At 37.4% G+C, this 22689-nt stretch overlaps 1 protein-coding gene across 3 annotated transcripts in view; it reads right to left on the reverse strand.

Moving 5' to 3' along the window:
* Positions 1–20888, reverse strand: part of DRD3 (dopamine receptor D3) — a 71600-nt gene extending 50712 nt beyond the window's left edge. For 2 of the 3 annotated variants that reach the window (XM_054680311.2, XM_054680309.2), the window contains exons 1-2: positions 20726–20877; positions 153–267 (exon numbers count right to left, since the gene is read on the reverse strand). The gene's annotated coding sequence lies outside the window, so the exon portion shown is untranslated. Of the gene's footprint in view, positions 1–152; positions 268–20725 lie in introns of all 3 variants that reach the window. The other variant, XM_054680310.2, reaches the window with a different exon arrangement.
* Positions 20889–22689: the final 1801 nt, after the last annotated feature.

Genomic DNA, 22689 nt, shown 5'->3' on the forward strand with positions numbered 1-22689 from the left:
AAAACCATTTCCTCAGGGCTTTGGTTTTTAAATAAGAGTGGATATTGAGTTTTAATGCATATTTTTAGAGATCCACAGAACCCCAAGCTGATTAAATAACCTTGAGGAAAATACTATGTCCTAAATTAGAAACGAAAAGAAAAATTACTTACCCTAAAATTTTCTTCTGATTTCTGGAGACCGAGGAGTTTACCACTTCGGCTCCTGCAGCCATTTACTGACAGCAGACATACCCAAGCAAACTTTGCCTTTCTCAGGACTCAGAAACTATGAAATGAACAGAAAGAAATCACCCATTTTTGCCTCTAAGGTGAAATTACTTGAGTGCTGCTTTTCCAGCTTCCCTATTAGACCTTAGTGCATGTTTCATAGCTGCTTTCGAATGTATCCGTTTTCTGTAGAGGATTTGGGAGGGACCCTAAACTGAGCATTGCTTGGGTCAGCCGCTCAGAGGTTCTGTCCTTGGTGCTGAAAGAGGGAAGGAGTAGGCATAGGCAGGATCCGTTTTCTACCTCGCTCTCTTTTCCTCTTTGTCTCTCTATCTGCTCGGATACTGTGCTTTTTAGTACATGTATATTTTCTCCTCAGTGCTCTTTTTAATCTTAGTTTTTCCACTGTTTTTACCTTTATGCTTTAATTTCTCTTGAATAACTCTCACCTTCCTCAGTTTAATTGCCTTTCCAGATTTTGGTGGGTGTAAAGATGATTAGTTCAGAAGAAGGAACAGATCATCAAATTGATACCACAATTGGTTAATGGAAATCAGTACAATTTAAAACACAATTGACAGGATAATTGAACTTGGAGGTGTAAGCCTGTCTGGGAAAAGAAGGTTAAAGGAAACATATTACAAAGGTAGCAAAACTGAGGCATGGCGTATAACTGGCAATAAAGATGAAATAAGCTTAATACTGTAAGAAATGTTAAATGTTTACTTAGCAGCACTTCTTGTTTTCAGAGGACTTCATAAATATTTGCCAATTCATTCTTACTGCTTCTCTGTGATATATACATAGATACCTTTTTTAAAACTGGTTTGGAACAAGCTAAAGTGAGATGCAACCAAGGACAATATCAGTGAAAGTCAGTAGTAGAACATAAACAATCCTAACTTATGGTCACCTGTTCATCTTACATTTTACTGTGGAATCCTAACCATTTCCTGTTCTCTCTCTCTTTTTTTTCTCCTCTGTTTAGTCAGTGTGGTAATTCTTCGGCTGTTTTCTCTGCCAACAGTGGATGTGCTTGGCAACTGCGGTGCAGTTATAGGGAAGCTAGTTCTTGTTTGACTATGATGGAGACCTCTGCTGGCTGAGAAAGAAGGCAGCAGCATCAACAAAGTCTAAATACTGCTATTGATAACAACCATCATTTATTGAGCATGTACTTTTAGCCAGTCATTTTAATGCATTGCTCCTTTTAATCCTTTCAACAACCCTACAAGGCAGGTACTATTTTTTACCATCCTTAATTTATGGATAGGAAAATTAAAGCTTATGGAGGTTAGTATAATGTCTGAAAGTCACACAGCTAACAAGTGGCTGACCCAAGATTTGGATCTAAACATCCTAATTCTCTTAACCACTGTGGTATAGTCTTCCAAAAGTAGAAAATTTAAACTTCCCAGAAGACTGATAATATGTCAGAGAGAATAATAATTATGACAGTAATAATAATATTAATAATACATTTGTATATAATTATATTTAGAAATCATTTAGATGATTTAGAAATCATTCTGTAAATTATATTACATCAGTCTTCATGATGCCATCTTTATAGAGGCTGTTATGGACTAAATTGTGTCATTCCAAAATTCAAGTGTTGAAGCCCTAACCTTAGAACATGACTGTATTTGGATGTAAGATCTTTGAAGTGTGAATTAAGTTAAAATGGGGCCTGGAGGGTACGCCCTAATCCAATATGACTGGTTTCCTATAAGAAAAAGAAGAGACACCAGAAATGTGCACACAGAGGAAAGGACACAGGAAGATGGCATCTGTCTGCAAGCCAAGGAGAGGGGTCTTGCAGGAGAAACCAAACCTGCCACCCTGTTGATTTTGGATTTCTACCCTTCAAAACTGTGCAAAAATAAATTTCTCTTGTTTAATTCACCTAGCCTGTGGAATTTTGTTATGGCATCCCTAGCAAACTAATACAGAGGCTTAGAGAGGTTAGGTTCCATATCCAAGGTTGCCCATAATTTATTGGGCATAAATGTATTAGTTATATGACATAACTATATGGAACATGCCCTAAGACTAGAACTCCTGGGTTGAATGTGAACTCCAAGGCTTTTCTTCCCTTGGATAAGGGGACCAAGAGAATATGCACTGCTAAAACTTGGCTTGTCTGACATATAAAAGCAGGGAGTAATGTCAGGCTGTTATGTGAGTAGAATGAAGCAAAGGCCTTCTAAGGAGTTAAGAACCTCATATCACTCATTTTCAGCAACATGGTTTTCACGTTTCAGTATCCTATGTTTATTTTCTTTAACATTTGAAGACATTGTGCCTAATGATAATGCTATCTTGATAATGCGTGAATGTAGTAGGAAGAATCCTATTTCTAGACTTTCTGTGTTGAGAACACATATTCTCTCTTCAAGGGCAGTTGTAAATGCTGGCAAGATATTCCTCAGCATGTTTTTAGTGCCTTCCTTTGGCAAAAGTAAAAGGAAGATAAAGAGGGATATAGACTCTAATTCTGTGTAGGAACAAGAGACAGGAAAATTAACTGACATGCCTAAAATCACACATCTAGGCAGTCAACTCTGTTCTGACTTAGCTGTCTCTGGTAGACTCCTTGACCCCCGTGGTGAATGGGGAGGGATTGGTGTGGAAATAGAAGAGAAGCAGGGTAAATGAGGTGATCCTTTCTCTCTGGACTTCACTATAGGTGAAGATTAGCAATTGCTCCTTTTATCTGGCACTTCCCATTCATACAACAACAAATAATTTTATTCTTTTAAGTAAGTGGAACCCTTATTCATGATTGGCATTGAGATATGCCTTCTGGGAAGAACTCCAAGATGCCTACAGAAGAGATATGCCTGGGCAGAAATCAAGAAAAATATAGATCATTTTTTTCATCTTCCTTCCAGAAACTCCATCTCAATAGCATGGCTGGAACATTCTCATGTACTAGCCAATGGCCCTTCATCAGGGAAAGTCTTTATGTTTTCAACTTGAAGTGGCAAGTTTAGAGCAAGAGAAGAGAGATGGTGGGCTTCTGATACATATGGTTACTCAGTGATTTTGTTTGAAATGAAATTGATGTGAAGTTTGTGGTGGGAATATTCTCTTCTTGTCTTTGAAATGCTGTTCCAGGGAATGATACAAGAAACCTTGCCTTGAGCACCGACCATTGAGTACACCACTTTAAACCCCCACTGAGTTCCCACTCACTAGGACAGTATGGAGACTAAATGAAGCATTATGGGGAGGCAATTTGCAGGACCTATATGAATAAAGGAACATTTTGTTTCCATGTCTTATTATAACTGGCATTCCTTACTGTGAACTGGAAGATTTGATTATCATGATGATCTTAAACTGCATGATACTGATCTGGTCTGAACAAGAGCCTCTCAGTATGTTTTTCACTGGAATCAGACCTCAAGTTGTAAAAGTGTAAATGAAAGTTGGCAAATGCAGTGAGTGGTCCAGTAGTATGGTTATTTCTTCTCAACCTTAGCCCCTGTTCCTCTCCAATGAGATCTGGTGATAGATGAGAACCATCTGAGAAAGTCTTAGGTTTTATGTTTGAATTCATTCTGCTGCTGTAATACAGTTCTTGAAAGAAAAATAGTTCAACTCATTTATTATTATCTAATATTGAGCACCACTTTCTTCCTTTCTACAAGAGAATGGCAGGAAATAACAGAAGGAGGCTTCTCAATCAATCAGATTTGTACCAAATCACTCATTATAGGTAGCAGAGTAATAGTAAGGAAGGAAATAAATAAATGATATTGGTTTTTTATATCTGCATCTACCCTTCTGTGTGCTTGCATGTTACCTCCCTTTTCTACTTCTATCTTAACTTTTCGACCTATTTTCTTCCTGTTTTTTACTACCCTCCATCATCATCTAATTTTTTCTTTTTCTTTTTTTTGAGACAGAGTCTCCGTCTGTCGCCCAGGCTGCAGTGCAGTGGTGCAATCTCGGCTCCCTGCAACCTCAGCCTACCAGGTTCAAGCGATTCTCTAAGTACCTCATATAAGTGGAATCCTACTGTATTTGTCTTTTTCAGACTGGCTTATTTCACTTAGCATAATGTTCTCAAAATTCATTGATATTGAAGTATATGTCAGAATTTTCTTTCTTTTCAAGGCTGAATAATATTCAATTGTACCACATTTTGCTTTTCTGTTCATCTATGGATGACACTTAAATTACTTTCACATTTTAGCTATTGTGCATGACACTGCTATGAACATAGGTGTTCAGATATCTCTTTGAGATCCTGTTTTCAGCTCTTTTAGATATATATCCAGAAATGGAATTGCTGGTTCATGTGGTAATTCTGTTTCTAATTTTTTGAGGTACTACCATACTGTTTTCCACAGCAGCTGTATCATTTTACATTCCCATCAATAGTGCATGAGTGTTCCAATATCTTCACATCCTCAAGAGCATTATGCCTCCATTGTAATTTATTCTTTGATCCACTGATTCTTTAAAAGTGTGTTGTTTAATTTCTACAAATATGTGAGTTTTCCAGTTTTACTCTGTTATTGATTTCTAATTTCCTCCCATTATGATCAGGGAAGACTTTGTATGATATTTGTCTTTTAAAATCTATTGAGACACAATTTGTGGCCTAACATATGGCCCATCCTGGAAAATGTCCCATGTGTACTTGAAAAGAATGTGCATATCATTGCTGTTGGGTAGAGTGTTCTGTATATGTCTTTTAGGTCTAGTGAGTTTATTGTGTTGTTTATATCCTCTATTTTCTTACTTATTTTCTGTCTGGTGGTTCTATCTGTGATTGAAGGTGGAATGTTAAAGTTTCCAACTATTAACGTAGAATTGTATATTTTTCTCTTTAATTCTACCAGTTTTTGCTTCATGTATTTTGATCGTCTGTTATGAGGCATGTTAATGTTTAAAATTGCTCTATTTTCTTGTTGTATTAAATATTTTATTAATATATAATACCCTTTTTTATTTCATAATTTTTTGACTTAAATTCATTTTTGTCTGATATTTGTCTAGCCATTCCTGCTCTCTTTTGGTTACTATTTGCATGAATATCCTTTTCCATCTTTTCACTTTCAACCTATTGTATCTTTGTTTTCTTTTTTTCTTTTTTATTATTTTTGTGTGTGTCTTTGGATCTAAAGTTAGTTTCTTGTAGACAGTATATCCAGCAATCATGTGTTTTTTATCCATTCTGCTGATCTCTGTTTTTTGATTGGGTAGTTTAATCCATTTACATTTAAAGAAATTACTGATAAAGAAGGACTTACTTCTGTTGTTTGCTATTTGTTTTCTATATGCCTTATAGCTTTCCCACATCTCACTCTGCATGACTCTTTTTTGTGTGTGTTTAGTTGATGTTTTGTGGTGAAATGTTTAATCTCCTTTCTTATTTCCTTTTGTTTATATTCCTTAACTATTTCTTTTTGGTTGCAGTGGAGATTACATTTAACATCCTAAAGTTATAATACTCTAACTGGAGTTTATACCAGCCTAACTTCAATAACATAAAATATCTGGTCCTCTACTATTCTTTCTTCACTCTTTTTGGTTGTTAATGTCATAAAATTATACCTTTATATATTGTGTAACACCAAACATAAACTAATAATTATTTTAAATGCGTTAGTCTCTTAAATTATATAAAAAACAAAACATGGAGCCACAAACCAAAGTTACAACAATGTTAGCTTTTAGACTAATGATTGTTTTCTTTTAAATGTATTAGTCTCTTAAATTATGTAGATAGCAAAATACTACTAGCTTTTATAAAGGTCCTTGCATTTATTGAGCTCTTTGTTTCTTCATACAGCTTCAAGTTACTGTCTAATGTCCTTTCATTTCACCTTGTAGGACTCCCTTGAATATTTCTTGCAGGGAAAGTCTAGTGGTAATGTGGTAATGCTCCTCAGCTTTTGTTTATCTGGCAATGTCTTATGTTCTCCTTCTTTTCCTGCTTCAGTCCCCCAAGTAGCTGGGACTACAGGTGCATGTCACCATATCTGGCTAATTTTTTGCATTTTTAGTGAAGACAGGGTATTGCCATGTTGGCCAGGCTGGTCTCGAACTCCTGAATTCAAGTGATCTGTCCACCCTGGCCTCCCAAAATGTTGGGATTATATGTGTGAGCCACTGCACCTGACCTCCTTCACTTTTGAAGGACAATTGTACTGATATAAAATTCTTGGTTGACAGGTATTTTTTTCTTTTAGCATTTTGAATACATTGTCCCACTACCTGATGGGGCCAAAGTTTCTCATGAGAAATTTTTAATATTCTTACCAAAGAGCCCTTGTATATGATGAATCAGTTCTTTTTTTGCTGCTTTCATAATTCACTGTCCTTATATTTCAGAAGTTTGATTATAGTGAGTCTTGGTGTGGGTTCATCTTGAAGTTCATTGTGCTTCTTGGATGTTTATGTCTTTCATCAGATTTAGAAACTTTTCTGCCATTATTTCTTCAAATATTCTCCTTACCCTTTATTTAGCCCTTCTCTTTCTGGTGCTGTCACAGTGTGTTAGTTGGTTCACTTGATGGTGTCCCATATGTCTTTTAGGCTCTGTTCACTTTTCTTCAATCGTTTTTCTTTTTGTTCCTCAGACTGATAATTTTCATTGTATCTGCAAGTTTGCTGATTTCTTTCTTGCCTGCTTAAATCTGCCTTTAAATCTGTCTAGTGAATTTTAAAATTTTAGTTATTATATTTTCAGCTTCAGAATATCTTTTTGGTTTCTTTTTAGTGTTTCTATCTCTTCACTAATATTTCCATTTTATTCATAAGTTGTTTTCTTGACTTTTCCCACATCTTCTTTTAGTTCTTTGAGACTTTAAGTTAGGTGTTTTAAAGTCTTTGTCTAGTAGATCTGCCACTGAGACTCTTTCAGGAATAGTTTTTGTTGATTAATTAAAAAAAAAAATTGAATGTGCCATACTTTTCTGTTTCTTCATGTGCCTTGTAATTTTATTTGTTTTTTAAGAGATGGGCTTGGTCTGTCACCCAGGCTAGTGTGCAGTGGCATGATCATAGCTCACTGTAACCTCAAACTCCTGGGCTCAAGCAATCTTCCTCCCTCAGCCTCCTGGGTAGCTAGGACTACAGGCTACCATGCCTGGAAAATGTTATTTTATTTATTTATTTATAGAAGTGGAGTCTCACAATGTTGCCCAGGCTGGTGTCTTGTAATTTTTTGTTGAAAAACAGACATTTGAAGTTAATAATGTGGTAACTCTGTAAATCAGATTCTCCCTCTTCTCCAGGGCTTGCATATTTTTTTGTTAGTGTTTTGTTTACTACTTTTAAAAAATGTTAAGTGCTGTTTCTGTGTCAAGGATCAGCCTGACGTGCAAATTTAAGGTTTCTTTTCTAAATCTGCACCTTTCCCTAGGTAAGTGCAGTCACTTTCTAATTTTCCCTGTATATGCATTGTTTTTTAATGTCCTAGTCTTTAATGTCTGACTTCCAAAAGGTGGAAATAGAAAAATAAAGGTAGATTTTTTAAAAATGGAAGCGATTCTCCTGCCTCAGCTTCCCAATCTCAGCTGGGATTACAGGCATGTGCCACCATGCCCGGTTAATTTTGTATTTTTAGTAGAGACAGGGTTTCTCCATGTTGGTGAGGCTGGTCTTGAACTCCCGACCTCAGGTGATCTGCCCACCTTGGCCTCCCAAAGTGTTGGGATTACAGGCATGAGCCACTGCACCTGGCTCTAAATCTTCTTGAAGTTACTACAGCCAGACAGGGAGGGGCTTATAACAGTGGGGGAGGTGCAACAACCGTGGTAGCATACTCCTTTGTCTGAATCTCTGTGATCAGAAGGAGCAATCAATTATCAGACCATAGTTCCCCTCTATTTGGAGGACAAGGTTCTTTTTGCCCACTCTGGCTCCTGCAAGCTGCTCCCAGAATTCAGACATAGCTGTATGCCACATTGCTGGAAGTGGAGAATGAGTAATTGCTATTATGCTAAGAGCTGACATGACCAAAATAAACTTAATTTACCATTCAAAGCTTCTCCTGGAAGTTGCAAGCTCTCAATAGATTCCAGAGTTCCAAAATAATTACATCAGGCAGACTCTGCCAGTGCAATTGTGTCTAGCTGGGGAAACAGATTCCTGGTGCTTCCTACTCCACCATATTTCTGAAATCATCCCCTTTTTTCCATTGGCTTTTAGTGCTCCCCCTGGAAATCAGAGAACTGTGTGTATAGAAGATGGAAGATGAGAGAGATATGGAAGTGTTATTATGATGGAAGTAGAAATGTCTGAGAAAGTGAAGATCTAGAGGCTCAAAAGTTGCCTGGAGACTCTAGACTGGGTGAGACATGTTTCAACTGTTTTATTCTAGGCATTTAGGGACATGTATCACGGGGAATAAGATGGAGGAGTAGTAGAGGCACTTTAACTTTTTCATAGTTGACAACATTCCATCAAAGAACAGGTCATGTGTTTTCTTTCTTTTCTTTTTTTGCAAATGTCTAAAAAATGTTCTCTAAGATTAGAAATAAACGATCATTATTTTTGTCATAAGTTGGGGTTTGTGTGTTCACACACTGTGCTTCTCTTGGTTAAGTGCCTTTATAATGGTTTGATCTCTGCCCTAGAGCACAAAGGAGCAGCTTTATCTTCATATCTTGTTTTTCAAGATACTCAGCATGTATAAAGTATATCTGCAATCCATTTTCTGTGGGTTACACTGTCTAATCTTCAAAAGTTCAGTTCTCCCCAGCAGACAGGACTTGTAGGACTTTGTATGTTAATGAGAATAATCTTGGATTCAATGAAGCTTTTGTTGCTTCCACAACTCCTTTGCAATCTTGTCATTGATGTTCAGATATCCTACTGCACTGCCATGATTGAAATGTGGTCATTCCCAGAGTAAAGCAAAATGACAGCCTATTACAAAGTAGTTGGTTTGAAAAGGGACAAATATTACTATCCAAGAAGGGCATTTGGTATCACTAGAACTCTTGGGAGTTCAAAAACTCAGCTTTATTGGAATGGCTTCACTATCCCTGGAAATGCCCATTTTCTCCTCTTGTCTATCTTATTTTCCCTATGTCTCTCTCAAATTGGCTCAAACTGTTACTTATGTTTTTAAAATGCCATATAAAAGTGCTGATGTTCATAAGGTTCTAGTCATATTAGGGTACTTAATAGAACCAAAGCAGGTAACTCAGGCAAATGGATTGTGCCTCATATTCATTATGACCAAACTCATGAAATGAGACACTAGATAATTCAACACAATCATGCTCCTTGTGCCCTAGGAAGAGAAAAAGAGAAGCAAATACCTGAGCATCTCCCCTCTCCATATAGGTATCCAAGTGCACTTGGAGAATCAAGTTTATTATTTTGGCTGGGGCTTTGGCAAATAACAGAAAACCCCTTCTCAATTGAATGAAATGATAAAGAGTTTATTATCTCACATAAAAAATCCAGAGGTAGATGGCTTCACACGAATTCATTAGGGATCAACATTTCTTTTTTTCCCTTTTTTTTTTTTTTTTGAGATGGAGTCTCTCTCTGTCACCCATGCTAGAGTGCAATGGTGAGATCTCAGTTCACTGCAACCTCCGCCTCAAGTTCAAGTGATTCTCGTGCCTCAGCCCCTCAAGTGGCTGGGACTACGGGCGTGTGCCACAACACCCAGCTAATTTTTGTATTTTTAGTAGAGATGGGGTTTCACCATGTTGCCCAGGCTGGCCTTGAACTCCTGACCTCAAGTAATCCGCCCGCCTGGGCCTCCTAAAGTGCTGGGATTACAGGCGTGAGCCACCACACCCAGCCCCATTTCAACACTTCTGCTTTTATAGATCTTATCCTGGGGCTGACTTGCCTCATGTTCACAATATGGCTGCACCAGCTACACGTATTCATATTCTCAGTGCAACATCCAGAGGTGGAGAATGAGACTTGTTTTTAACATTAAGGGAGTTATTTCCCAGAAGTCCCTTGGCAAGTTCTCTTTAAGTTTCATTTGCCAGATTTACATCACATGTCCATACTTGAATCAATTAGCAGCAAAGGAAATAGGAGCACTGCTGCTGACAGATTTATTAGGACATTCCTGAGTCATAAAGGAAAAGAGGGGACACCTGAATAAGATGTGGAATTTTTTTGCTAGCAAGGAAGAGTGTAGGAAGTGACAAATGGCTACACTTAAGATTAAAATGAACCCTAAGTAATGTTGTCAAAGAGAATTACCTGAAATACTCCAAAGAATAATATAGCAGCATTACAATGATTTTAAAAAGAATAACAACATAATCATGCCAGTTTCATTTTGCAAATTTTATTCTAGTCTTTGTCCACTTGTACGTATATTTTACATAGTTGAAATCTTAATTTTATAGTCTATCTTTACCATGTAAAGTAATTATAAATAATATTTGTACACATTTTATATTATGGTTATCATCTTTAATGACTAAATTCTCTTTTATTCAGTTGATTTAACATTTTAATCCAGCCTATATCGTTTGATCCTTTTACTACTATTAATATCAGTGCAATATATCTTTAAAGGGATTATTTATATTAAGCACACATCAAGAGTAAGATTATTACCAACACATTAGGAAAAGCATGGCAAGTAGCTGAAAGATCATCAGACTTGGAGTTGAAGACTGGAGTTTTGTCTATATCCTTGCTATATCCTTGTTGCATTTGCTTTGGCTGGTTTATCAGTCTTTTGAGCCTCAGTTCCCTTATTTGGAAAAGATGAAGTTGGAATAAATAAATTCTATGATCATTTCCAGCTCCAATTGTCCATGATTTTATGAATTCTAAGATCCTTTGAAAAGCTTAAGTATTTGGGCCGCAGACTGGGAAACTGACTTAATAAAGGCATAGAGATGGAAAATTGGTGGCCACATTATGCCTGTAGAAAACTTATGTTTAGCCAGCCTATTTTTATGGAAAGTGAATGCAAATACTTTTTAGATAGAGCATGCACCATTCAGTTTGGTCACAGTTTTCTCCACTCCTTGTTGTTTGACACTAGGAGGCTTCATACCTTTCTAGTACCTGTCTTGCCCCGAAGGGCTTTGAGTTTGCAACCCCTGGAAGAAGGTGACACTGTGGCAATTGAATGACTCCCCAGCCTGAACCCTTGAACCTAGCACCTAGGTTTCCATGGAAGTCTTCCTTCAAAGAATTGTTGAAAGGCAGCCTTATTTGTTCGCAAGATCTTGTGATGGTTTCCATGTTATGCACATAAACACCTTGTCAGGCATCAGAGACAGGTTGGAAAGGATGATTGATGGGAGTGGGCTTGTGAAATCACACCTGCTGTCACAGCAGATGGGGAAAAAAGCCGGAGTAACCTGTGGAATTGCTGATTCTTTTTGAAAATTCACTCATAAAAACATAATTTTAGCTCTTTTACATACTTTAGATAGAGCCAGTATCACAAACCAAACTCTAGGGGAGCAACTAATATATGAGTTTGCAGAAGTATAATTTCAATAAAATAGCAAGAAGCCTTCACCAACCAGGTGAACTGGTATTTGAGCACAGGGGTGGTGAAGCAGCTCTTTCTTTGCCAAGCAAAAATATGTCATTCAAGCTGCAATTGCTGGCTGGCTGCCCACTGGGCCTATAAGCATGTCCTCAGTGAATGTTATCCCAATCCATGCATAACTATTGCCTTTGGAGCACAGAATGCATCCTAGAGAGGAAAAAGGATAATATATATATATATATATATATATATATATATATTTTTTTTTTTTTTTTTTTTTTACAGAGCAAACCAATAAACAGAAAATGGGAAACATGGGCTTGTCCCAACAGGGAAGCCATGTGGACCTGAGGAAGTGCTCTGAGATCTCTTTTGACTTTATGCTGTTGGTGGCTCTGCCCTGAACAGCTTAGCAATAGTTATACTAATTTTACCTGATATGCATTTAAAAATTTATTCAACACAACTAGTTACTGAGTTTCCACTATGTTCATGGTACTGTTTTATAGGAAGTACAAGGCAATGTGTTTGGGAGGGTAGAACATGCACATCTGCCTAAGTTAAGAAGCAAGGAAAGAGTTTAACAGGACTAGAAGGGAGACCCCAAAGTAGGATATGATCAAATCCAAATGAATCTTTTGAACAGTCAGAGCTGTGTGTATGGAAAAGGAAAAGGCAGATCATCTGAGTAGAAAAGGAAGACTCTCCAGAGAAGCGGGGGATTGATTTGGGCCTTATAGGGTATGGGAGTTACGTTCAAGCTAGGGCATGATAAAAGAGAATAGTTTTACCTACCAGAGTCCAAAGTCTCTGGCAGTTCAATGAGTCATTTATTCATGAACCCCTTTGTTCATTTGTTCAACAAATACTTATTGAGAATTAATTCTATGACAGGCCTGCTTTGGGCCTAGAGAATACAGTGAATAAACATGACCGATAGATCTCTGCTCTGGTACAGGGAGGTGGAGAATAAAACCAAGTAAAACGAGAAAGTCTCAGATAATGGTGAACATTATGCAGAGAGGTAGAATTGGGTGACAGTGAATGGGTGACTATGGTAGACTTGGTGCTTTCTTTGCTTCTCTGAAGAGGTGACAGATAAGCTCATATCTGAAAGACAAGGGGCAGCCAACCATGCAAAGGTCAGTGGGAAGAGTATTCCCAGCTGTGCAGAGGCCGTGAGATGGGAACACAATTGGCACATTTGAAAAGGCCAGTGTTGCTGGGTGTAGTGGATGACAAGAGAGGTGGAACAAGGTGAGGCTGGGGAGAGAAGATGCCAGATGGTGTAGGAGTTTGCATTTTATTCTAAGTGGGATGGAAGCCCTTTGAAGGTTTAAGCAGAGAAATGATGTATTTGATATGCAGGTCCCTCTTTCTTCTGTGTGAGAGTGGATTACAGCAGGAGCAAGCCAGGGCGTGGGGAGGCTGTTACGGTAACTCAGAAGCAAGTTGGCGGCTCCCTGGACTCCACTGGTAGTACTAGAGATGGGGAAGAGTGAATACATTGGGTTATATATGAGGACTTATCAATGGATAAATTGTGGGACATGAGGGAAAGGGAGCTGCCAAAATAGTGATTGAATTGGATCCAGTTATTAGGAGTGTTCTGGTTTCTCTGAAATGCTTAAGGAAGTTCTATAAGAGCATTGAGGATCAATCAATTAGAGGAAACATGCTGTAGAAATAAATGAAGACCAACCAAATAGGACAGCAAAGGCTATTTATTTGGAGTTTGCTATAGTAAGGGAGTCAGATATCATCACTTGTGTTTTGGCAAAGGCTCAATGGCAGAGAGAGGAGGGAGAAGTTTTATAATGGAAAAAAAGGGAAGGCTTCAGGTATGCCCTGATTGGAGGCTGGTGGCATGGGGAAGCTGTGGGTTAACTATTATAGAAGCAGACTATCCTCTGTGATTGGTTAGAGGTGCATATTTTGCTTTCTCTGACTGGGCCTAAGTTGGAAGTGAGGACAAAAATTAGGGAAGCTGTCAGTTATTAATCAAGTCTTGGCCACTTGGGACCAATTGCTATGAAAATTATTGTTTTGCTTCTTGGATTGTCACTGAAGATAGCAGTCTGGCTCCCTGCAATTCTGATTTATAGCAGTCTGGCTCCCTGGTTGCTTATTGTAGATAAGGGGTTGGTTTCCTGGGTAGGTTGCTGTAGATTGTGGGCCAAAGTTCTGTATTTATGTATGGTCTGGCTAGGGTCTGTATAGTCAATTTCTCAATGCCTTGATAATGCTTGTTTTTATTTCTGAAGTAGGTCATACATTTTGATACATTTTTTCTCTGTGCTCCTCCAAATCCATTTCTCTTCATCTCCTTATTGTTCTCTGTCTTTTTCTTTGCTTCAACCTCAGTTCTGTTGGTGATTGCACTTGCCTTCAATAGCTCATACAACAATTACCTCTCCCAGATGACTATTTTATGACAGATGTTCATCGAGCTTCCAATCCTAAAGCTTGAGGTTGACTAATGAAATTTTATGTCTACTTATTCCAATTGTCAATGGAACAGTCTCCAGACATCAAAGTGTGCTTTATCAATTGATGCTGATAAGCAAACTTTGTAACTGGGTCCGAGATAAGGTAGATACAAAAATTGAGAGTAAGTATCAGAAACACTTACAGCAATTTGACAAAATACTTTTATTTCTGTTGAACTTAATATTTAAATTTTAGGCTTATATGCCCCCTTTTACCCCATTTCGTCTTTCCTATAGGTAGATTGGAAATTTTAAAAAAAGTGACAAAACAAAACAAACAAAAAAAGAAGACCGGGCCTGGTGGCTCATGCCTGTAATCCCAGCACTTTGGGAGGCCGAGGCGGGTAGATCACGAGGTCAGAAGATCGAGACCATCCTGGCTAACACGGTGAAACCCCGCCTCTACTAAAAATACAAAAAATTAGCTGGGCGTGGGGCGGGCGCCTGTAGTCCCAGCTACTTGGAAGGCTGAGGCAGGAGAATGGCCTGAACCTGGGAGGCGGAGCTTGGAGTGAGCCAAGATCGCGCCACTGCACTCCAGCCTGGGCGACAGAGTGAGACTCCGTCTCAAAACAACAACGACAACAACAACAACAACAACAACAACAACAGAACTTTCATAACATATAGTTTGAAAAATACTGTGCTAGATTTCTCACAGTTGCCAGCTCTACAACAACCAGAATGAGATGAGAAATGGAGGCAAGCCAACAGTTGAATGCTTATCCATGGGGTCAGAGACAGCGTCTGACCTGAATAAATAAAGGCTGCTCTTCCAGCCTGAAGGCTCCCTCTCCCTGCTTCTCAGAGCAGTTCCTGAGTCAACTGGGGCTATACTGGACTTCTATTTCACCTACTATGCAGATATAGAGCATTTCTACTGCATATGGCCACCTCCTATGAATGGAGAGTAAGGGAGGAAGAGGAGGAGATAACATACCTTCCTTGCATCCTAATCACATTTTTTCCCCCAAACGCTATCTCTCCTTCTTAGGGATTTTGTGCATTTAATAATGGGACTTAGATTCCTTCCTACATTAAAGACATAGAGGAATGGAATATCAAATTCCAGAAAAGGAAATATTAAAATAAACATCTTAATTTTTATTTATTAAAGTTTTTGAGTATACATGAGCACACACATATAGTTTGCAAATATAAAACAGTTTCATTTGGCTTTTTATTGATGATGTTCATTCACTGAGTAGATATAACTTAGATTTTCCTGTTTCCTTATTCCTTTGTCATTACACATTCTGCACTCTTGGTCAGTTCTAATTTAAAATATTCTATCCTATAAATAAATTCACATCTGTCTGATCATGTGCTCTGATTTTTAATTCATAAAATATGGTCAAGGTGTCAATCAGTTGCTATCCCTGCTTACCTCTAGGACTATGATGGCATATCCTAAATGATATCCCCAAATAACACAGCCAATGTGATTTTTGTAGTCCTGTAAGTCAGTGTTTTAGATTCAGTTTCCTCATTTTGTTTCCATCCAACTGGTGGTTTTGTCTAGCTATGTTTCAGAAGGCACACCATAGTAGGACCCTCTGAATCCTGAATCCATTTTTTGTTTGTTTTTGTTTTTTGAGACAGAGTCTCAGTCCATCACCCAGGCTGGAGTGCAGTGGCATGATCTCCACTGACTGCAACCTCGGCCTCCTAGGTTCAGGCGATCCTCCTGCCTCAGCCCCCCAAGTAGCTGGAATTACAACCGTGCACCACCATGCCCGGCTAATTTTTGTATTTTTAGTAGAGACGGGGTTTTACCATGTTGGCCAGGCTGGTCTTGAACTCCTGACCTCAAGTAGTCCACCCACCTCGGCCTCCCAAAGGCTAGGATTACAAGTGTGAGCCACTGCAGGTGCCCTGAATCCTGAATCCATTAAGCTTTCTGTCCTCAACATCTCAAAGATGTGTTGAGCATGCCAACTTTTCTGATCTTACACAAATGTGGTACATTCTGTCATTAGTTTTTCATGTGATGAACTTGGACTTGCTACCCGCCTTTTTCTGTTACTCTGAAGGCAAGTGTGCTGTATTGTCTTGCATCCCTTCCTACCATTGCTTCCTTCCATGGGAAAGACTGACATGGTCTTGGGCATCTTGCAAAGATTTTTTTTTTTTTTTGAAACCACTTAAGTAAAACAAAGTCTCCTGCTGTCAAGTCATTTGTTACTAATGTTCAGAGAAAATTCTGCTTTTCTTAGTCATCAACAGTGAAGGAGAAACAACTTTCTCCAGACTTACGGGAAGCTTGTCTGCTCTCAATTCATAGGAAATTCCCCCAGGCAGGTATCTCCAATCAGCTCTAATCTACTCATCAGTGATTTTCTTTCAAAAGGAACCACTTGAGGCTGAGCCAGAGGCTTGTCAAGTACTTTAGGCCTTTTGGGGAACAGGGAGGAATAGAATAAAGGTGGATGAAGATGGGAGCCATGGAGGAGCTTATAAATCTGCTACTAAATACCAGTAAAACATTTTCTTGAGGTAGAGTACCTGAATTCTAAGAAGAGTGTGATTTCCTGTAAGTTATTTTTGTTTCGTTTTTGTCTCATTTTCAACAACTGGGAGATACTTAAAAGAATCTCCATAAAATGAAGACTAGGTACATTCAGCCCTAGTCTAGGTAAGGGATGTTTGGCTGATATTGTACTGATTCACTATGCATAGCCAAGGATGATTGACATACCCTGGAAAAAGTGTGAATATCAAAATGAGAAAATGTTAAGTGTCTGAAATCACATAGTAAAATGTATAAAATTATGAAAATATTTCCATTATTCACAATTTAGCTAAGCAAAGCAACTAAATTCCATAGTACTCTTTATTATTTATGTAATAACAGAAGATGGCAAATAGAGAGAATAAGACATAAATTGACTTTTAAACGTTATTGGCCTTGTGACTGAACATCTATATAGTTTTATTTTCAGGTTTAAAGTTCATTCAAAGTGGGGAGGGGTAGCCAGTATATTGCCATTTTGAATAGTGCAATTAGGATTCCAAAGGGTTAAATATAAAGCATTTATATTTATAATATTATAAGACTTTAAACTTATAAAATATCTTACTTACATATAAAACACCCATTTACATAAGAAGAAGTTGGGGAGATCCGGCTTGACAATACTGTGGGACTAAGACTTGGGCAGAGAATGGTTGATTGGATCACAAGCTTAAAAGGAGCAATCTGGTTAAAATATAGGAGACATCCACAAAACTTCAAAGCTGTGCAACTTTAGGCTGTATAAACAAAAGTATACAGAACCAGGGAAGGAATATACCTGTTGTACTCTAGACTCTCTAGGTAACCTTTGGAATATCTTTGTGCAACAAGAGCACATTTTGAGCAGGATGGCCATGTTGGCAGAGGGATGGCTATCCGTAACATAGGAACTGTTTTTGTTGTTCACTTGGCCTAGTTATTTCCTATTCATGTTGTTTGTATCAGTAGTCACTTCTTTTTAATGCTAAGTAGTATCCCATTATTTATCAATTTCCAGTTTTTGGTTATTACAAATAAAGCAGCTATGAACATACATACACAAATCTTTGTATGGATATATGCTTCTTTTTATTTTACTTTATTTCTACTTTTTCATTTTTATTTTTTAGAGACGGGGTCTCACTCTGTCACCCAGGCTGGAGTGCAATGGCATGATCATAGCTCACTGAAGCCTGCAGTTCCTGGGCTCAAACAATCCTCCTGCCTCAGCCTACCTAGTAGCTGGGACCACATGCTCACATCACCATGCCTGGTGGGATTTATGCTTCTTTTCTTGTGAATAAATACTAAGGCATGGAATGACTGGGTCCTGTGATAGGTATAAACCAGTACCACACAGTTTTCTAAAGTGGCTGTACTATTTTACATTACCACCAACAATGCATAAAAGTTCCAGCTCTACATCCTTACTGAACCTTGTATGGCCAGTCTTTTAAATTTTAGTCATACTAATAGATATGACCTGAGGTCTAGTGGTTTTAACTTGCGTTTCTCTAATGAATAACGATGCTGGGCATCTTCTCCTGTGCTTGTTTACCATCTCCATATCTTTGTGTTAGTGTAGTATCTATTCGAATCCTTCCCCCATTTTATATTGGATGTTTGTTTTCTTATTATTAAGTTTTGAGAGTCCATTATACATTCTAAATACAAGTCTTTTATCTAATATATGCTTTGTAAATATATTTTTTCCAGTCTATGTCTGTCTTTTTATGCACCTAATAGTCTTTTTTTAAATTTATTTTTCTTTTTTTCTTTTTTTTCTTTTTCTCTCTTTTTTATTATACTTTAAGTTTTAGGGTACATGTGCACATTGTGCAGGTTAGTTACATATGTATACATGTGCCATGCTGGTGCGCTGCACCCACTAACTCGTCTAATAGTCTTTTATTTACTTTTTCCTTTTTTTTTTTAAGTCAAGATCTTGCTCTGTTGTCCAGGTGGAGTGCAGTGGCATGATCGTAACTCACTGTAACTTCAAACTCCTTGGTTTCAGCGATCCCCCGGCCTAAGCATCCTGAGTGTCTAGGACTATAGGTGCACTTGGCTAATTAAAAATTTTTTTTTTTTTTTTTTTTGTAGAGAAGAGGTCTCGCCATGTTGCCCAGGCTGGTCTTGAACTCCTGGCCTCAAACAATCTCCCCACCTCAGACTCCCAAAATGCTGGGATTACAAGCATAAGACACTACATCTGGCCAATAGTGTCTTCTAAAGGGCATAAGTATTAAATTTTGATAGAGTACAATTTACTAATACTTTCCATTTAATGGATTGTGTTTTGGTGTCTCATATAAGAAATCTTTGCCTAACCCAAGGTCACAAAGATTTTCTTCTAAAAGTTTAGTATTATCAGGTTTTAATCTTAAATTTATTATTTCTTTTGAGTTTGTTTTTGTTTATAGTACAAGACATGGGTTGAAGTTCATATTTTGCATAATAATTTTCATGTTTTCTACCAACTTTTGTTGGCAAAGTTATTCTTTCACCATTGAATTGCCTTTGCAACTTCATCGAAAATGAGTGTCCATATCTATCTAGGTAAATTTCCGGACTCCTCTTTTGTTCTATTAATATATTTGTCTATCTTGACACCAATACCAAACAGTCTTGTTTACTGTGGCTATATATGTCTTCAAGTCAGGTGATGTTAGACCTCTCTAACTTTGTTCTTGTTTTTCAAATTTGTCAGGCTATTCTCGTTCCTTAATATTTCCATATGAACTTTAAAACCAGCTTCTTATTTTCTACCAAAAAGTCTGCAGAGATTTTGATTGGGATTGCATTTATTCTACAGATCAAGTTATATAGATCTTCTATATAAATCTATATTGAATCTTTTAACACATAAACAAAAGTAAACCTATTTATTTAGGTCTCAGTTTTTCTCAGCAATATTTTTTAGGTTTTAGGGTACAGGTCTTTTATATCTTTTGTCAGATGTATCTTTAAGAAAATGTCTTATTCTTAATGCTATTATAAATGATATTGTTTCATAATTTCTGTGTTTTTTTTTTTTTCCTTTTTTGGAGATGGAGTCTCACTCTGTCACCCAGGCTGGAGTGCAGTGGTGCAATCATGGGGCACTGCAGCCTCAGCCTCCTGGGTTCAAGTAATCCTCCCGCCTCACCTGGTCTCGAAGTCCTGAGGTCAAGCTATCTGCCCACCTCAGCCTCCCAAAGTGCTGGGATTACAGGTGTGAGCCACTACACTCAGCCTGGTTTATAATTTCAATTTCCAATTGCTTGTTGCTATTATATAGAAATACAATTGCTTTTTATAGATTGATTTCGTAGTCTGCACCTTACTTATTTAGTTCTAGTAGGATTTTTTTTGGGTAGATTTTTTGGTGTAGATTTTATACATAGATTACCATGTTATCTGAAAATTATGACAGTTTTATTTCTTTCTAATTGGCTAGCTTTTATTTCCCAATCTGTCTATAGCTATAGATACATAGGTATCTATAGATAAATAAATACACACACACCGCTACACTTAATTTACAAAACATATAAATATGTTTTTGTTTTTTTAGAGGCAAGGTCTTGCTCTGTTGCCCAGGTTGGAATATAGTGGCAGGATCATACCTCATTGCAGCCTTGAACTCCTGGGCTCAAGTGATCCTCCCACCTCAGCCTCTCAAGTAGCTAGGACTATACAGGTGCATACCACAATGCCAAGCTAATTTTAAAAATATATATTTTTGTAAAGACAGTGTCTCATTATGTTGCCTAAGCTGGCTTCAGCTCCTGGCCCCAAGGGATACCCTCACTTCAACCTCCCAAAGCATGGGGATTATTGGTGTGAACCACCATGCCTAGCAAAAAATTATACCTGTTATATAGAATTTAAAAATTCTTACTGTTTCATTTTGGATAGTTTTTGTTTTCATGTGAAATTCACTAATTTTTTCTTCCATGATGTCTAACATGCCATTAATTCCATCCAACAACATTTTCATCTCCCATATTGTCTTGGTCCATTCTGTGCTGCTATGACAGAATACCTGAGACTGGATAATTTATAATGAACAGAAATTTATTTGGCTCACAGTTCTGGAGTCCGGGAAGTCCAAGAGTGTGGCACAGACATCTGGCAAAGACCTTTGTGCTGTGTCATCTCATGGCGGAAGGCAGAAGAGCAAGAAAGGGTGAGAGCAAGAGGAGGTTGAACTTGATTTTATAATGAAGCCACTTTCAAAATAGCTAACCCACTCTGGTGATAGAAACATTAATCCATTCATGAGGACAGAGCCCTTATGACCTAATCAGCCCTTAAAGTCCCACCTCTCAACACTGTTGCATTGGGGATTAAATTTCCAACACACAAACTTTGGGGCACACATTCAAACCATAGCATATATCATGATTTTTATGTCTAAAAATTCAATGTGTTTTTTTCCTTTGGCATGCCTCTACATAACTTTTTAAATATAAAGAATACAGTAACAATAATGATGTCAATATCCTTACCTGCCTATTTAATATCTGTGTCAGTTCTAAGTCAGTTTTGACTAACTTATTCTTTCCCTCATTATGAGAGTTAATAACTATTGGAACTAATCTCTGAATGAGATAAAAAGAAATTCTACTGTAACAATTGATTAGAAGGCCTAAAATTAAACAGTTCAGATTATAACATAAAACAAGAAAAGTCATGAAAGTTGTCTTCAAAGAGAAGGCAGATAGATGTATTATGAATTGTTAAGAACCTGCAAGTACAAGGTATACTATTGGTGAGAGGAAGGTTAAAACAACAACAACAAATCTCTATAAATGAAAAGTATCACCAGCAGCAACAACAAAGAAATACAATTAGAAACTCAGAGAAAACTGAAAATGCATATAAGAAATTTATGTTATGAAAATGAAGTAAATTATACTGCATGATATGAGCAATTGATGGAAATGAAAAAGCAGTATTTTCTGAAATAACAAAGCAAAATTTCAGATAATTCAGAAAGATGAAGAGGAACAACTAATGCTTGGTATTCGTGTATACTTTCTTTAGGCTTGTCATAATTACTAAATTTAATCATATTCCTGTGATGTATTTAGTTTTCCTGTTTGAAACTAATTTGTCTTTCTTATAGGTTATTTTCTTTTTCATAGGAGCTTGTCCCTATTTATCTCCTCCATGGGTTCAAAGTTTTTAAAAATAAAAACTTTTCTGTTGTTGTTTAGGCCTAGTAGTATCTTCAGATGCTTAAAGACAGTTGATTAAGTATTGCCTTTTGGAAACGTAAACTTATGCCCATTAAGCACATGTTGAAAGACTCTTCACACAATCACTTAAACCCCTTCATGTTTTTTCTTTTTCTTTCTTTTTCTTCTTCTTTTTTTTTGAAACTGAGTTTCGCTCTTGTTGCCCAGGCTGGAGTGCAATGGCGCGATCTTGGCTCACTGCAACCTCTGCCTCCCGGGTTCAAGCGATTCTCCTACCTCAGCCTCCCGAGTAGCTGGGATTACAGGCACGTGCCACCACACCCAGCTAATTTTTTGTATTTTTAGTAGAGACGGGGTTTCTCCATGTTGGTCAGGGTGGTCTCAAAGTCCCGATCTCAGGTAATCTGCATGCCTCAGCCTCCCAAAGTGCTGGGATTATGGGCGTGAGCCACCAAGCCCGGCCCATGTTTTTTCTTAAATTGTTTTCCTTAACTTCAAAGACAAATTTTTGGATGAAATAGTTTTTTTTTTTTTTAATAAATAATTTTCTGAAGTTCAGTGACACCTAAAGTTTCCTTTCAGTTTATTTTTACTGTCAGATTCAAACAAGATTATATTTTATAGCTTTATTTAGAAATAAATAAATATGTATTCACTGTGTTGGATGAGAAATTTATCATTCATTTACTTCCTTCATATTTCCTCTCCCAAGTTCTGGATTTCATTAATAAAATCTGAGATTTTATAGACAGATTACTTTTGTTATTACCTTTCAGATTATTTACCATCTTTCTGACTTAAGAATTACCTGTGGCATTACTTTTACTTTTAAAAAAGGTGAATAGCAATT

The sequence above is a fragment of the Pan troglodytes genome, chromosome 2 (genome assembly GCF_028858775.2).
Source record: "Pan troglodytes isolate AG18354 chromosome 2, NHGRI_mPanTro3-v2.0_pri, whole genome shotgun sequence".
NCBI classification, from domain to species: domain Eukaryota; kingdom Metazoa; phylum Chordata; class Mammalia; order Primates; family Hominidae; genus Pan; species Pan troglodytes.